The following is a 16,752-nucleotide window of genomic DNA, read 5'->3' on the forward strand; positions in this document are numbered from 1 at the left end:
TCCTGTCGTAAAACAAAAATTCAATAGATCGCAGCGCAGCGCTGTGTCTCGGAGACCGGCAGCATTAATATTTAAATCAGCGTCGCTCGGGGCTTCACAGCACATTTTTATAATTAATGCCAAAACCTTTTAATGTTTTCAAATGGTTAAGCAGCAAAAAAAAAAAAAAAACACAGAAATTCTGCTTCATTGCTCCGTATGGAAATGGGATGAAAAGGAAACAGAACGCGATTCACGACTCATGTAACAATATAATGTAAACAAATTACTGACATGTTCTGCGGCTCCACGGCAGGAAACGGCGCGCGGCTCTGCCAAAGTCTGCTCCAAATCAGCGCAAGTCTACACAAGTGAAATCAAGAAAACTATCCCAGCAATGCAAAAATGTCACTAGGTATCAAAGAGTCCAAACATTTGTTACATGATTTGTGCTATAAATATATTACTCAATATCTTCATCATAATCTACAGAAAATACATTGTAATACATGTATGCACACAGTGACTGCACCAGCAGAATAGTGAGTGCAGCTCTGGAGTATAATACAGGATGTAACTCAGGATCAGTACAGGATCAGTAATGTAATGTATGTACACAGTGACTGCACCAGCAGAATAGTGAGTGCAGCTCTGGAGTATAATACAGGATGTAACTCAGGATCAGTAATGTAATGTATGTACACAGTGACTGCACCAGCAGAATAGTGAGTGCAGCTCTGGAGTATAATACAGGATGTAACTCAGGATTAGTAATGTAATGTATGTACACAGTGACTGCACCAGCAGAATAGTGAGTGCAGCTCTGGAGTATAATACAGGACGTAACTCAGGATCAGTAATGTAATGTATGTACACAGTGACTGCGCCAGCAGAATAGTGAGTGCAGCTCTGGAGTATAATACTGGATGTAACTCAGGATCAGTAATGTAAGGTATGTACACAGTGACTGCACCAGCAGAATAGTGAGTGCAGCTCTGGAGTATAATACAGGATGTAACTCAGGATCAGTAATGTAATGTATGTACACAGTGACTGCATCAGCAGAATAGTGAGTGCAGCTCTGGAGTATAATACAGGATGTAACTCAGGATCAGTAATGTAATGTATGTACACAGCGACTCCACCAGCAGAATAGTGAGTGCAGCTCTGGAGTATAATACAGGATGTAACTCAGGATCAGTAATGTAGTGTATGCACACAGTGACTCCACCAGCAGCATACTGGGTGCAGCTCTGATCAGCTGCTAGTCAGTGTGCTGATTACGGGTGTGGTGGCTGCAGATCCTGCTGTGAGCTTCTGATCTCTGAGAAACCAACACCTCTCCACCTGGGGACCTGCTTTCTCTCTTTCCCAGGGAGGGAGCGAGTTTCTGGGATGAGTGATGGAGCCAAGTCCCAGGCTTCTGCTTCCCGAACCAGGCCGGCGGGGGGCAGAAGAAACCAGCAACCGGCCTGCACATCAGAGGACTCGGGGGTGAGACGCTGCACCAGGAGTCGCAGCAATGTGGCTCCTACTCCCCCCGGGATTGTGGAGGGTCCCAGAAGCCGCAAGGCTTCCAGCATGGAGGAAAAGCCTGACAGCGGCGTGCAAGACGGCGCTCCTTCCGGAGGAAAGCTGAGTGCTCACGGAGGTGAGGCCGACCTCCCTGAGGGGGAATGGGCGCTGCAGGGACCCCGGGAGTCTGTGTCCACCTATGCCTCCCGGGTCATGATCCGCCTCTGCGAGTATGAAGATGCCAGTAAGCTCATCAGGAGGCTCCGGGAGGAGCTGCGCTGCACAAGCGCCAAAGCTGCGGGGGCCTCCAAACCAAGGAAGGCAAAACTCCAAGCCGAGGTAAAAAGACTGAGCAGTGAAATTCAACGCCTGGAACTTAGGAAAGCCACCATCAGGGAGCAGAGTGGTCCTTTCAAAGAAAAACTAATAAATGAAGACCGCTGCAGAGAAATGGCTGATACCAGAGAGCAAAGGCAGATGGGGCTGCAGCCTGAGAGCCAGGTGGATGATGAGAGTGATGATGACCAGCAGCAAGCCCCACCTGGCAGCCTGCAAAGTCACCCGAAGGCCACGTGCAGCGAGCTCCTTGCAGGACAGGCGACAGTGACATCCGGTCGCAGTTCTGCCGGCTCTGGGGAGGACAGTGACAGCAGCGGCCAGGGAGGGGCACTAATGGCGGAGATTAAGCTCCTGGAGTCCCCAGTGTGCCTCCAAAACTTCCATCTTGGTGACGATCTACCAGAAGAGGCACCTGGGGGCCACAAAAAGGCAAAGAAGACCAAGCCAAAGCTGCAGGAAGCGGTAAGATACGTATATGCCCCCCTCCCTGTACCCCCTGAGTCGGCGGCAGGCTCAGCTCGCTGTATAAACCCCGTTGCCCAGCCCAGCCCGGGTTCTGCTGTGGATCCGGTGCAAAGGCGCGGGGAGATTACAGAGCGCGGTAGTGAGGCGCAGAGCTCCGTCTCTGCTTGTAGTAGTGGGGACGTAGCAGGAGGTGCATCAGCCGAGAGGCTGGACAGTGAGGGCGGCCCGGCGGCGGGCATTCCATCAGGCCACGATGCTGTGGTGCGCTCCTCAGTGGGAGGGGGGAGCAGCCCGGTGTCGGGGGCAGCTCCGGTAGCCTCGGCGCCTCTGAATGCTGTTGCCGCTGATCACTTAGTTGAGAAGTGGCGGCAGTGTGAGGGGGCAGTTGGGGCTGAGCGTTCCGGTCCTCCCACGAAAGTGCTATTTTGTGTTGGCGTCGCTGGTCCGGAAGATCCTGATGCTAAAGATCAGCGGCGCCTAACTGCAGCTAGAGATCAGCGGCACATTATACCAAATGCCAAACAGCGGAAATTACCGACCGATGATGTGGAGGGCACACATAAGACCGGAGGTGAGGTCGCCTCCAGTTCTATGGAGGTGACTGAGCCCCTTGTGCCTGATGCGGAGGTCAAAAGGTCATCCACCATTGTTACTGGTCCAGCAGGAATGAATGTGGTGGTGGAGGTGAATGAGGATAATTCATTGTCTAGTGGTGTGGTTGCTGGTTTGGTGGAGGGTGAGATGGAGGTGGGTAATGGTGATACTGTTGGGGCTGATGTGGTCACTGGTCCGGTTGCCCCCCCGGGGGTGGCAACACCTGTCCAGAGTTATGCCAGTGTCACCTCCGGGGCAAATAGGGCATCCTCCTCGTCTCCGGGCTTTGGGGACGGCATGTTGCAACGGCGCCTTCTGGAGGCTCTAAAGAAGGGGGAGAGATCACTAATGGTAGAGGGTCGAGAGGTTGATCTATCCTTCTGGATAGAGAGGCATGGCCTCGGGGCCTTCCGAGAGCAAAAAGGGGGAGATACAGTGTGGTCCCTCCCAACAGCCGGGCCAGGTAGTGTGCGTAGGAATGTGGTCCGTCTTCGGTGGAGGGGCAGTGATGCATGTCCGCCAAGGTCTAAAGTTGTGGAGCTCCTGCTGAGGATGGGCTTCAAGGCGATTGACATCTACGCCTTGATACATCCCTATTCCACGCCTGAGTTTGATGTCAGCTTTGTTCGGCCGGAGGGGCTTGAGCTCTTCTGGGCGAATTATGAGTTGGCAAAAAATGAGCCCGGCTGGCGAGACTTTGCCGTTCAGGCAGTGTCTCGCCAAAACCAGATCAAGAAAGTGACCGTGATCACTCGTAACGAGTCGCTTTCTTGCTATGACATCATGACGTGGCTTGGTCGGGATGGAGAGGTGGTGGAGATGCCAAAGAAAAACCGCGACGAGTTTGGTATCTGGTCAGGGGCCTGGACGTTTATGGTAAAACTTAAGCGTTCAGGTGGTACGGTTGCCCACATTCCATCGTCTGCCTTCCTGGGTAGGGATCGTATCCTGGTCTTCTACCAGGGCCAACCGAAGCTCTGTCACAGGTGCGGCGACCCCACACACTTCAGTGCAAACTGCACCGTGCAGAAATGCGCGTTGTGTGGGGGTGTCGGCCATCTTGCCGCCTCTTGTGTGGAGATTAGGTGCCACCTGTGTGGTGAGTTAGGCCACCCATTCAGCCGTTGTCCTCGCTCCTTTGCTAATGCAGTTGAGACCCCGGTGGGAGTAAGCCGTGAGGCCGATTCTGCTGGAGAGGGGACTAGCAGGGGTGGGGGAGCTGAGGGGCCAGGGAAGAAAAGCAATAAAAAGATGCCTGCCCAGCTGAGGCGTCTAGACAAGCGCAGACAGGAGAGGGAGCGGGGCGAGCCCCAGACTACCGGGGCAGCCCCTGTCCTGGATGCCAGTGTTGCTGCTGAGGCCCCGAGGGATGATGAGTTGGATGAGGAGGTCAGGAGGATCCACAGGGAGGAAACTGCCTCTGCCTCAGAATCCTCCCATTATGAAAGTATGGATGAGGATAATAAGCGGTGGCTAGAGCACAAGCGTAAGCTCAGCACCAAAAAGAAGAAAAAGAAGGGAGATAAAACATCTTCTCCCGCTCTGACCAAGGTACCTAAGGAAGGTAAAACCGACTCCCCTCTAGTTGGTCTTTCTAACCGGTTCCAAGCCCTTGATAACATCTCTTCCTCTGAGGAGGAGGCTGAGGGTGAGGTTCCGGCTTCAGCGGAGCTTACAGGGGGCGCCGAGTCTCCTTCTCCTGGGGATGCAAGGTCCTTGGGGGGAGGGACTGGCCCAGAGTCCGGAGACGAGGACGAAAAAAGAAGGAAAAATGTGGGAATGGACACCTCTGTGTCATTAAAGAGGGGGAAGGATTCCTCCTCTGAGGCAGAGGATAAGGGGAGTGGGAAGAAGAAAGCCATCTAACTCAATCACCAATGATGGCGGTACCCACTCCGTTGACGCTGGTGACGCGCCCCTGGGCCTGCTGTGTCGTGCGGCATCGCGCGCACGGGTCCTTACCCGGAGCCGGATCTGATAGGGGTAGTAGTCTCGTGGCGGTGACCCGGTCCGTGCCCAGGGAGTCAAACTGAGCGGCAGTCTTTAGCAGTAGATGTTAGAGTGTTCGACTACGCCACCCGTTGAATGCGGCTATGAAGCCGCCGCTGCAGGGCAGACCGCTGAGGCCGGTGGTAAGGTCGTGCAGCGTAGCTGGTAGAACCCCCAACGGGAGGGGTATGGCCTCAGGGCAACCGACGTGTTTGGAGGGGGTAGCAGGAACCACTCAGAGACGGTGTGGTGTAGTTCTGGGTCTTTACTGGTGACAAAGTAGACCCTCCCGGAGTACTGGCTAGCGATCGGGGCCTGGTCAGTCCGTGAGCTGATGGGATCTCCCCTGGCCAGGCGGAGTTGTAGGCCTCCCCAACTAATCGTACTCTTCTGGCTACCTTGCTAGAGGCGGGTAAAAGTAGCCCACGTCCCTGAGTGTACCGTGTGGTGCTCACCCGTATGGCCGGTGACTCGGGCCTTTTGGTAGCTTCCGCTCCATGTCGCGGTGCTGGTCCCTTGCGTGTGACCGTGCCTTCGGGTTTCTTAGCCAGAGGACCTGAAATCCCCTGCCGGGCGGTTTCTGCTGCTGGGTAAGGATTAGTCCCCACAGCCTCGGACTCCGGGTCCGGTAAGAACTCTTCAATCAGGGCGAGCTCTACAGCTTCCAGCCCCTGACCTCTTCTAGCACAGCTCCCACAGAGCTCCTGATCTTTCTTTCCTATAGCTGCTCCACTACAGACCAGACTGTGTCTCTGTCTGTGTTCTCTGCTCTTTCTCTCTACTCACTAACCCTGCCTCAGCCCCAGCTTTATATAGGGGAAGTTCTTCCCCTCCCAGGACTGGGCAGGAGGTGTGGCATGCATAGGATGTCTGACCAGGAAACCTCCCACCTGCTCACAGACGTAATATTGCTATTACTGTGGGAACCAGACCCCTGGGGTGCCACATTCCCCCCTAGTGAAATTTAGTACTCCGGGACTAAACATATTTTTGTAAAACATAACAAGTAAAAACAGAAACAGTACAATAAAGAAAAACACATTAGGATGGTCACGGCATGTCCGCAACCGGGTGCAGTCTTTGAAGAAAACAAAGGTGTCCATTTCACCAAGAGACAGGGAGCCGTAACCAGGTAGGGGTCTGTCCTACCCCGAGTCCTTAACAGTCTTTAGTCCATTCCCGGGTTACGCTCCAAACATATGTACAAAGGATTCCGGATAATCCACAAACGACACCTATAGAATAACTAAAAATACACAATTATTTACAGGTAACAGAAAACAGGTAAATACAAATAAACAGTCTAAACACTTAGATCCTCCAACGTACAGGTAACTGGCCTCTAGTGGCTCTAGTGGACCTACGGAGTTGACTGACTGGTCCTGAGCTACCAGGTGTAGGAGCTGTCAAAGGTAAACTGGGCAGCTGTCTACGGGCTCTTTGGCTCACTAGGGGTACGGCAGGCTCACTATAAGCAGAGGGTTGATCCTCCTGGTCTGCTTGTGTGGGGTCTTCTGCCTCCTGGACCGGCTGCTCTTCCAGCTCTACCTGTTTCTCCGTAGGTACTTGAGATGCTGGTTGGAGGAAGGTGAGGACGGGTACCACAACTGCGCCATTGACTTGAGTCCAAGACCGAGGGAAGTCTCCGAGCACAGTACTAACCATATCTTCCCTTTCCTCTGCGGGTCGAGGGTCTTCTTGTTCTTCTTCAGGGCTTCGTAGCTGTTCGGGACACTTCTTCAGGTGATCTCGGGATACAATGGCTGTGGTTTCTCCTCCATCCTTACTGATTATGCAGACTTTCGGGTTCTCATGGCTTGAGGGCAGTACGGTGTACGGGTCCTTCTCCCACTGGTCGTCCAACTTGTGGAGGCGTCTCTTCCTCTTCAAGACCTGCTCTCCAGGTACCAGGGGAACAGCGGGAGCATATTGGTTGGAAGTCTTCTCCTGTCTCTCTCTAGCTTGACAGAGACTTCGCTCCACGCTCTCCTGTACTTTCCGGTACTGCTGCTGCCTTTCTGTGTCCCAGTCTGCTTCTGGTGAAGTGTCCTCGGGTGTCAGGACTCCCATCTCCAGATCAACAGGAAGCTTACCAGGTCTTGCTCTCATTAGGTAAGCCGGGGTACAGTTGGTAGAACCTACCGGGATGTGGTTGTATAGGTCCACCAGATCAGGCAGCTTCTCAGGCCACAGACTGCGTTCCTCCAGGGGCAATGTTTTCAGAAGATCTATCACCACCTGGTTCATTTTCTCGCAGAGCCCATTGGTTTGCGGATGATAGGGTGTTGTTCTTATCTTCCGGCAGCCATACAGAGTACAGAACTCCTGGAAGACTTCCGCTTCAAAGGCAGGTCCCTGGTCCGTCAGCACCTGCTCCGGGTATCCGTGTGGACGGCAGAAGTGCTGCTGGAAGGCTCTAGCTGCTGTTTGAGCCGTTAAGTCCTTGACCGGGACCACCACCAGGAACCGGGAGTAATGATCTACGATTGTGAGGGCGTAGACATACCCAGATCTGCTTGGAGCCAGTTTCACATGGTCCAGGGCTACCAGTTCCAGTGGCTGTCGGGTGATGATGGGCTGCAAGGGAGTCTTCTGGCTGGCACGGTCCTTCCTTCTTAGGTGGCACGGTCCACAGTCTCTGCACCACCTCTCGATGGTTCCTCTCATGCCTACCCAGTGGAACCGCCCGCGCAGCAGGAACTCCAGCTTCTTCCATCCGAAGTGCCCAGCTCCGTCGTGGTATGCCTCCAGTACCATAGCCGCGTCTCTTCTTGGCACCACTACTTGCCAGATCAGTTCATGCGTCCGGGAGTTAACCATTCTGCGGCACAACTTCCCCTTGTAAAGGAACAGTCGACTCTTCTCAATCCACAGTTGCTTGGCCTCCTCCGGAGCGTCTGGGTCAAGGCGGGCATCTGGCTGAGTCAGCATCTCCTTCACCAGTCGGACGGCAGGGTCACTGTCTTGCGTTTCCGCCCAGTTGTAATGAGGTAAGGGGTTGAACGTAGCGGATTGCTTACTCCTTACACGGTGGGAATACTGGATAGTCCCATGCCGGTGGAACGCGGGAAGTTCAACCTCTTCCAGTTCCTCTGGATCCTCCCCCACGTCCGGTAGGTTTGGCATTCTGGACAAGGCATCCGCGTTGGTATTGGAGCGTCCTGCCCGGTATTTGATTGTGAACTCAAAGTTGGACAGGCGGGCCATCCATCTCTGCTCCAGGGCACCGAGTCTTGCTGTATCCAGGTGTGTCAACGGGTTGTTATCCGTGTACACGGTGAACCGGGAAGAGGCGAGGTAGTGCTTAAAGCGTTCGGTGACTGCCCACACCACTGCCAGGAATTCTAACTTGAATGAGCTGTAATTCTCAGGGTTTCTTTCGGTGGGTCGCAGTTTTCGGCTGGCGTAAGCAATTACTCGTTCTTTCCCCTGCTGGATCTGGGACAGTACGGCTCCTAGCCCGATGTTACTTGCGTCGGTGTAGAGGATAAAGGGCTGGCTGTAATCCGGGTACGCCAGGATTTCATCCCCCGTGAGGGCCATCTTCAGCTGGCGGAAGGACTCTTCTTCCAACTTCTCCCATCTGAAGGGCGGCTTCTGGTTCTTGGCCTTCCTGGACTGGCCTATCAGGAGGTCCTGCATAGGAGCTGCCTTTTTGGTGAAACCGGGAATGAACCTTCGGTAGTAGCCTACCAACCCGAGGAACTGCCGCACTTCCTTTACGCTGGAGGGGCTTGGCCATTCCTTAATTGCGGTGATCTTATCAGGGTCAGGAGCCACTCCGTCAGCACTCACCACGTGTCCCAGGTACTGCACCTTTGGTTTCAGGAGGTGACACTTGGAGGGTTTCACCTTTAGGCCGTAGTTTGCCAGGGCTTCGAACACTTCTGCCAGGTGTTTCAGGTGGTCCTCGTAGGTCTTGGAGTAGACGATAACATCGTCCAGGTATAACAGGACCGTCTCGAAGTTTCGGTGTCCCAGACAGCATTCCATCAACCGTTGGAAGGTTCCTGGTGCGTTGCAGAGTCCGAACGGCATGCAGGTAAACTCGCTAAGTCCCATCGGGGTGGTGAATGCGGTCTTCTCCCGGTCCACCTCTGCTACAGGAACCTGCCAGTACCCGCTAGTGAGATCCAAAGTAGAGAAGAAGTTAGCAGATTTTAAAGCAGCCAAAGACTCCTCTATCCTTGGTAAGGGGTACGCATCTTTGTGTGTGATACGGTTGATTTTCCGGTAATCTACACACATTCTCATGGTGTTGTCTTTCTTTTTAACCAAGACTAGTGGAGCTGCCCAGGGGCTACAGCTATCCCTGATTACCCCAGCCTCCTTCATGTCTCTAAGCATCCCCTTGGCGTGTTGGTAGTGTGCAGGGGGTACGGGTCGGTATCTCTCCTTTATGAGAGGATGGTCTCCCGTGGGGATGTGGTGTTCTACCCCCTTTACTCGCCCGAAGTCTAACGGGTGTTTACTAAACACTCTCTCGTACTCTTGAACCACCCGATAGACTCCTTGTTTCTGGTGTGAGGGAGTGGAGTCAGTACCCAGATGTAGTTGCTGACACCAGTCCTCCATTGGTTTCTTAGAGCCGTTACCTTCCTCTGGTTGAGATGGAGGCAAGGGTTCCACGGCCTGTACAGAATTCTGGTTTATGGTGAACAATTTAGCTAGCGTGGCATACCGGGGCAGGTGTACTTCTCTCTTCCTGATGTTTATTATGCGAACGGGCACCCTCCCATGGCGTACATCAACCACCCCCCGTGCTGTCAAAATGGTGGGCCTACTGTCTGAGTAGACGGGTTCTACCATTGCTTGGTAGTCTCTACCTCTTAGACCAATAGCTGCCCGGCACCAAATCATCATTTCACTTTTTGGGGGCATGGCAATAGGGAAAGGGTCACACATTCTCACGCTTCCAATCTCACCACCGGAGAGTTCCACCTGTTGCCGCCGCATCAGTGCCCGGATCTCTTTTTGGAGCACACGCTGCTGGCTGGAGCTGGCGTTCTTGGCAACCTGCTGTAAAATGAAAATCACCTCTGCAAGACAATTTTCAATCACATTAGTTCCTAGAGTTATCTTTGGGTGACTCTCGCGCTTGTCAATGTCTACAATGATCAGTCCCTGTGCTACCAGTTCGACTCTACCGATTTTAATGGTCATCTCTTTGAATCCGATCTGTGGCACGGGTTGACCATTGCTGGCGATGATACTCAAGTCATCGTCAGGGTAGCGGGTTATATCCGAGTCATTCCAGTACTGCTTAAAGAGCACGTACGGGATGGTGGTGACCTGTGACCCGGTGTCAAGTAGGGCACTCATAGGAATGCCATCCAGTACCACAGGCAAGACTGGACGTCCTCCCACATATTTGTCACACCCAGTTCGATGGGCCTGGTGATCTTATTCCTGGGGGTTGGCCCTCTACCCCAGGTTGTGCCAGTTTAAAGGACAGTACCTTGCCATATGTCCGGGTTGATTGCAGCGGCGGCAGATGGGTTGTCCGTCCTCGTTGTATCGGTCGCTGGGTCTTCCTCTGGCCGGTGGGGTCCTCCTTGGTCGACGCCACGGGATGTCCTCCGGTCCGGATGCCAGCTGGATCTTCCCTGGAGCAGAAACCTGTAATGACTGCACAGTTCGGGTTAGCGCGGCAACGCTTTTAGCTAGATCTTGGACCTGATGGTGCAGGTCTGGAGCCGGGTCATTGTTCAAAGCCTGCGCATCAGCTCCCACAGGCCCTGCCGACAAGGGCGCCGCCTCCTGGTGGTAAGCGGTAGTAGGGCGCCTGTGGGTCACAACGCCACCCGGTGCCGGTTCTCGGAGCACCCGGATGGCTCTGTCCTTGAACTGTGCAAAGTCCAGATGAGGAGCCTGCAAGGCCATTGCCCGCAACTGGGTTCGGTGGGCATTGCAATATAGTCCCTCTATAAATTGTTCGGTCAACAGCCTGTCCTCGTTTCCCACGCCGTCAGGGTCGGTCTGCTTAATGGCTCTCAGGGCCTCTTGTAGGTTTAAAGCATAGTCTCTTATACTCTCATGTGCTTGCTGTTTGCACCCGTAGAATCTAAGCTTAATCTCGGCTGAGGTGCGGGTATCAAAGGTGTCCTTCAGCCGGGTTAATATCCCTGCGACAGTCCTCCTCCCAGGTGGCCAGGACTTTACCTCCCTTTGGGCTGCCCCGGTTAGTTGGGCCACCAGGATGCTCACTTTTTGCTCTTCTGTGAGGGGGTACACCTGGAAGAGGCTATCCAGCTTTTCTCTAAAGTCATTCAGGGTATGTGACTCCCCTGAGTACTGAGGTAGCCAGGCTGCCCCCGGGATATAGGGCATAGTGAAAGGCATGACCGCAGCAGCGGTGGCGCTGGCGGTGGCTGCGGCAGTGAAGCTCTCCTCCGTATCCGACATCCTCCTCCCCCCTAGTGGACCGTGGCCTACCTTGCGATGATCCTCTTCCGTAGGCCGCGGCTCCGCAGTGGATCGTCAGGGTCGAGGACCTTCCGTCGCGCTCCTGTGACGTCGGCGTCTGCTGGGCTCCTTCCAGGACCTTACGCAACGTCCGGACGTGAGGCGGAGCTTCAGTTCTCGCGCGCTTTCGGAGTCCACGCCCCTCTTCTTCCCGCGCGGCGTCTTCAAGATGGCGTCCAACGGCGGGAAAACTCCACGGATGGCGGGAAGAAGGCAAAAGATGGCGCCGAATGGCGGGAAAACTTCACGGATGGCGGGAAGAAGGCTGAAGATGGCGCCGGATGGCGGGAATCTTCGCGGATGGCGGGAAGAAGGCTGAAGATGGCGCCGGATGGCGGGAATCTTCACCACAGGTTAGTTTAAAAGTCTCTTTTTCAGGCACGCAGTACCCGGCGGTTGCGGGCACGGAATCCTGCCGACTACGCCAAAAGTTGACGCGCCCCTGGGCCTGCTGTGTCGTGCGGCATCGCGCGCACGGGGGCTTACCCGGAGCCGGATCTGATAGGGGTAGTAGTCTCGTGGCGGTGACCCGGTCCGTGCCCAGGGAGTCAAACTGAGCGGCAGTCTTTAGCAGTAGATGTTAGAGTGTTCGACTACGCCACCCGTTGAATGCGGCTATGAAGCCGCCGCTGCAGGGCAGACCGCTGAGGCCGGTGGTAAGGTCGTGCAGCGTAGCTGGTAGAACCCCCAACGGGAGGGGTATGGCCTCAGGGCAACCGACGTGTTTGGAGGGGGTAGCAGGAACCACTCAGAGACGGTGCGGTGTAGTTCTGGGTCTTTACTGGTGACAAAGTAGACCCTCCCGGAGTACTGGCTAGCGATCGGGGCCTGGTCAGTCCGTGAGCTGATGGGATCTCCCCTGGCCAGGCGGAGTTGTAGGCCTCCCCAACTAATCGTACTCTTCTGGCTACCTTGCTAGAGGCGGGTATAAGTAGCCCACGTCCCTGAGTGTACCGTGTGGTGCTAACCCGTATGGCCGGTGACTCGGGGCCTTTTGGTAGCTTCCGCTCCACGTCGCGGTGCTGGTCCCTTGCGTGTGACCGTGCCTTCGGGTTTCTTGGCCAGAGGACCTGAAATCCCCTGCCGGGCGGTTTCTGCTGCTGGGTAAGGATTAGTCCCCACAGCCTCGGACTCCGGGTCCGGTAAGAACTCTTCAATCAGGGCGAGCTCTACAGCTTCCAGCCCCTGACCTCTTCTAGCACAGCTCCCACAGAGCTCCTGATCTTTCTTTCCTATAGCTGCTCCACTACAGACCAGACTGTGTCTCTGTCTGTGTTCTCTGCTCTTTCTCTCTACTCACTAACCCTGCCTCAGCCCCAGCTTTATATAGGGGAAGTACTTCCCCTCCCAGGACTGGGCAGGAGGTGTGGCATGCATAGGATGTCTGACCAGGAAACCTCCCACCTGCTCACAGACGTAATATTGCTATTACTGTGGGAACCAGACCTTTTGGGTGCCACACTGGCATCCATTAATGTCGCCAGCATTAAGTCAAACATGGCTAGATTTGCGGCCTTTGATTTTCTCAGCCGGGTTGAAGCTGACATTTTCTTTTTGCAAGAGACCAGGCTGCCAAATATGGCAGAGGTGTTTATAGCTAAGAGGGAGTGGAGACTCGGGCCCTCCTATTGGTCTCTTGCGGCCGAGCCGTATAGCGGAGTGGCGGTCCTTTTTACCGCACCGGTAGAATGCCGACGGGTTATTGAGTTAGAAATGGGGAGGTGCCTGATATTAGATGTCCTCATGAAGGGACAAGAGCTTCGGCTCATTAACATCTATGGTCCCCAATCTAAATGGGACCGGAAGTGTCTCTTTATGAGGATCAAGCCCTACCTTTTTACGAGTCGGCAGGTCGTCTTTGGATGGGACTTCAACACTGTCACGAGGCCCCGGGATAGAGGAGGTTCCAGAGACAAGCTGACTTATGATAGCGTCGCCCTTAATAGTATAGCTAGTGAGGCTCGCCTGGTGGATGTCCACATCCGGCACACCGCAGGCCACGAGGGGTTCACCTATCATAGAGGTAACTGTAGGTCCAGGATAGACAGGTTTTATTTAAAGGAGGAAGCCGTCTCTTCAGCAGTATCTGTTGTTGAGGTGGAGTTCTCCGATCACTGTTTGATTTTGTTTTCCCTGAATGTTACAGAGACCCCCCGGATGGGAAGAGGCTTTTGGAGGCTCAATTCGTCTCTCTTGGAAGAAGCGGAGATAAGACAGTCCTTTGAGGATTTTCTTCAGAGCCAGGTACCCTTACTGGATCTTTGTAGTAGTAAGTCAGAGTGGTGGGAGATGTTTAAGAAAAGGGTGGCGAGATTCTTCCGCCTGCTCTCGAGCCTCAGGTGCCTGGACAGGTACCGCCTGTATCAGTGTCTGAGGAGGAAAGTTGAGCATCTTGTCTCAACTGGAGGTAGCCGCGAGGAGATCTCCAGAGTGAAATCTTTGCTAATGAGGTGTCAGTATGATAGACACGCATCTTTGGTTTTTGAGAGGGATTACGGGAAGTACCGCTCGCCCGACCCTTATAGAAACTGCAAGAGGTCAGTGAATAGTAAAGTTGTTACAGGACTGGTTGACACTGCGGGGTCCCTGAAAAGATCCAGATCAGGGATCCTGGAGGTCGTCAGATCCTTCTACTCGCACCTCTTGGGGAAGAGGGATCTGGATTGGGATGAGATGTCGGCTTTTCTGGCTGAAGCCGTCCCCGAACCAGGGGTAGACCCCTCTCTTGGCGTTTTGACAGAGATGATCAGGGAAGAGGAAGTTAAGTTGGCGATTGAAGGGCTTGCCCTGAAGAAATCTCCCGGTCCGGATGGCTTAACATCTGAATTCTATAAGACCTTTAAGGACGCCTTGGTTCCCCTCTTGACTGAGGTATTCAATGAGTGTCTTTCCTCGGGCACTCTGCCAAAGTCAATGAGGAGGTCTGCCCTGATCATCTTGTCAAAGGGTAAGGACCCATCTTGCATTGAGAATTGGCGTCCTATAGCGCTTCTCAATGCAGACAGGAAGGTTTTGGCAAAGGTGCTGTTTAATCGGCTGGTGAAATTTGCACCCCAGCTCCTTCCGGGGGCCCAGCATTGCTCTGTTCCTGGCCGCAGTACAATTAGTGCTGTACTCTGTGTCCGAGAGGCGGTGGAGCAGGGTAGGGCTGGCCACTGGAAGGGGTACATGCTGTCATTGGACCAGGCAAAAGCGTTTGATCGGGTTAATCATGAGTACCTCTGATCTGTCCTTCTGAGGCATGGCCTGCCGGGGGGGTTTGTTGATTGGCTTAAGACCTTGTACTCTGGGGCAGAGAGTTTCCCGCTTGTGAACGGTTGGATTGGCAGCTCTTTTGAGGTTGGGTGTGGTGTTCGCCAGGGTTGTCCATTGAGCCCGCTACTGTACGTGTTTGCGATTGACCCACTTCTTAGGAGGGTGGAGCGTGGACCGTTGGCTGGGATCGGGATGGACCGGGCAGCACCGGAAGCCACTCTGAGAGTGGTGGCGTATGCCGATGACGTCACCGTTTTTGTTTCCTCTGATGGGGAGGCAGAATGGCTGATGTCAGAGGTAAATCGCTACTCGGAGGCATCCGGGTCTAAGATCAACCGGGATAAGTGTGAGAGTCTCTGGCTGGGAGGAGGAGATCCTGGTTTTGATCTCCCGGACACCCTTCCAGAACCCAAAGTCTCTGCAAAAGTTTTTGGCATCGAATTTGGCCAGGGGGATTACCCCAAACAAAATTGGGACAGCAGGATAGAGATCGCCACTCAGAAGGTGAACCAATGGAAGGGTTGGTCTTTGACCCTAAGGGAAAGGGTAAACCTGATCAAAACTTACCTGCTCCCTTTGCTGATCTATCTGGGCAGTGTGTGTGTGGCACCGCAGGGGTCTGGTTTCCACAGTAACAGCAATGTTATGTCTGAGAGCAGGTGGGAGGTCTCTTGGTCAGGAATTCTATGCATGCCACACCTCCTGCCCAGTCCTGGGAGGGGAAGAACTTCCCCTGTATAAACCTGGGGCTGAGGCAGGGTTAGAGAATTCAGAGGGAGAGTTCAGCCAGGAGGGCTGACAGGGAGCTGTGGCTCCGGCTGGGCCCAGCTCCTGGGCCATGCCAGAAGTAGAGAAGAGAAGCAGCATAGGAAGAAACAACAGGAGCTCTGTGGGAGCAGTGTTACAAGGAGTCAGGGGCTGGCAGCTGCAGAGCTCGCCCTGACTGAGAAGATTTCTTACCGGACCCGGAGTCCGAGGCTGTGGGGACTAACTCCTACCCAGCAGCAGAATCCGTCAGGCAGGGGATTTCAGGTCCTCTGGCCAAGAAACCCGAAGGCACGGTCACACGCATGGGACCAGCACCGCCGTCATGGAGCGGAAGCTACTAGAAGGCCCCGAGTCACCGGCCATACGGGTGAGCACCACACGGTACACTCAGGGACGTGGGCTACTTATACCCGCCTCTAGCAAGGTAGCCAGAAGAGTACAGTCAGTTTGGGAGGCCTACAACTCCGCCTGGCCAGGGGAGATCCCATCTGCTCAAGGACTGACCAGGCCCCGATCGCTAGCCAGTACTCCGGGAGGGTCTATCTTTGTCACCAGTAAAGACCCTGAATCACACCGCATCGTCTCTGAGTGATTCCTGCTACCCCCATCATCCACGTCGGCTGCCCTGAGGCCATACCCCTCCCGTTGGGGGTTATACCATCTACGCTGCACTATCCTACCACCGGCCTCAGCGGTCTGCCCTGCAGCGGCAGCTCCATAGCTGCATTCAACGGGTGGCGTAGTCGTCCTACATCTACCGCTGATACAGCGCCACTTAGTCTGACTCCCTGGGCACGGACCGGATCACCGCCACGAGACTACAACCCTCAAGAGATCCGGCTCCAGGTAAGCTCCCGCATGCGCAACGCAGCGCAACACAGGCCCAGGGGCGCATCAACTTTTGGCGTAGTCGGCAGGATTTCGTGCCTGCAACCACCGGGTACTGCGTGCCTGAAAAAGACTGTTCAAACTTACCTGTGGTGAAGATTCCCGCCATCCGGCGCCATCTTCGGCCTTCTTCCCGCCATACGTGGAGTTTTCCCGCCATTGGACGCCATCTTGAGGACGCCGCGCGGGAAGAAGAGGGGCGTGGACTCCGAAAGCGCGCGAGAACTGAAGCCCCGCCTCACGTCCAGACGTCGCGTAAGGTCCTGGAAGGAGCCCAGCAGACGCTGACGTCACAGGAGCGCGACGGAAGGTCCTCAACCCTGACGATCCACTGCGGAGCCGCGGCCTACGGAAGAGGATCATCGCAAGGTAGGCCACGGTCCACTAGGGGGGAGAAGGATGTCGGATGCGGAGGAGAGCTTCACCGCTTCAACCCCCGCCAGCGCCACCGCCGTTGTGGTCATGCCTTTCACCATGCCCTGTGTCCCGGGGGCG

Source organism: Phyllobates terribilis, unplaced genomic scaffold (genome assembly GCF_046119375.1).
Source record: "Phyllobates terribilis strain yellow unplaced genomic scaffold, ASM4611937v1 Scaffold_7__3_contigs__length_470593459, whole genome shotgun sequence".
NCBI lineage: Eukaryota > Metazoa > Chordata > Amphibia > Anura > Dendrobatidae > Phyllobates > Phyllobates terribilis.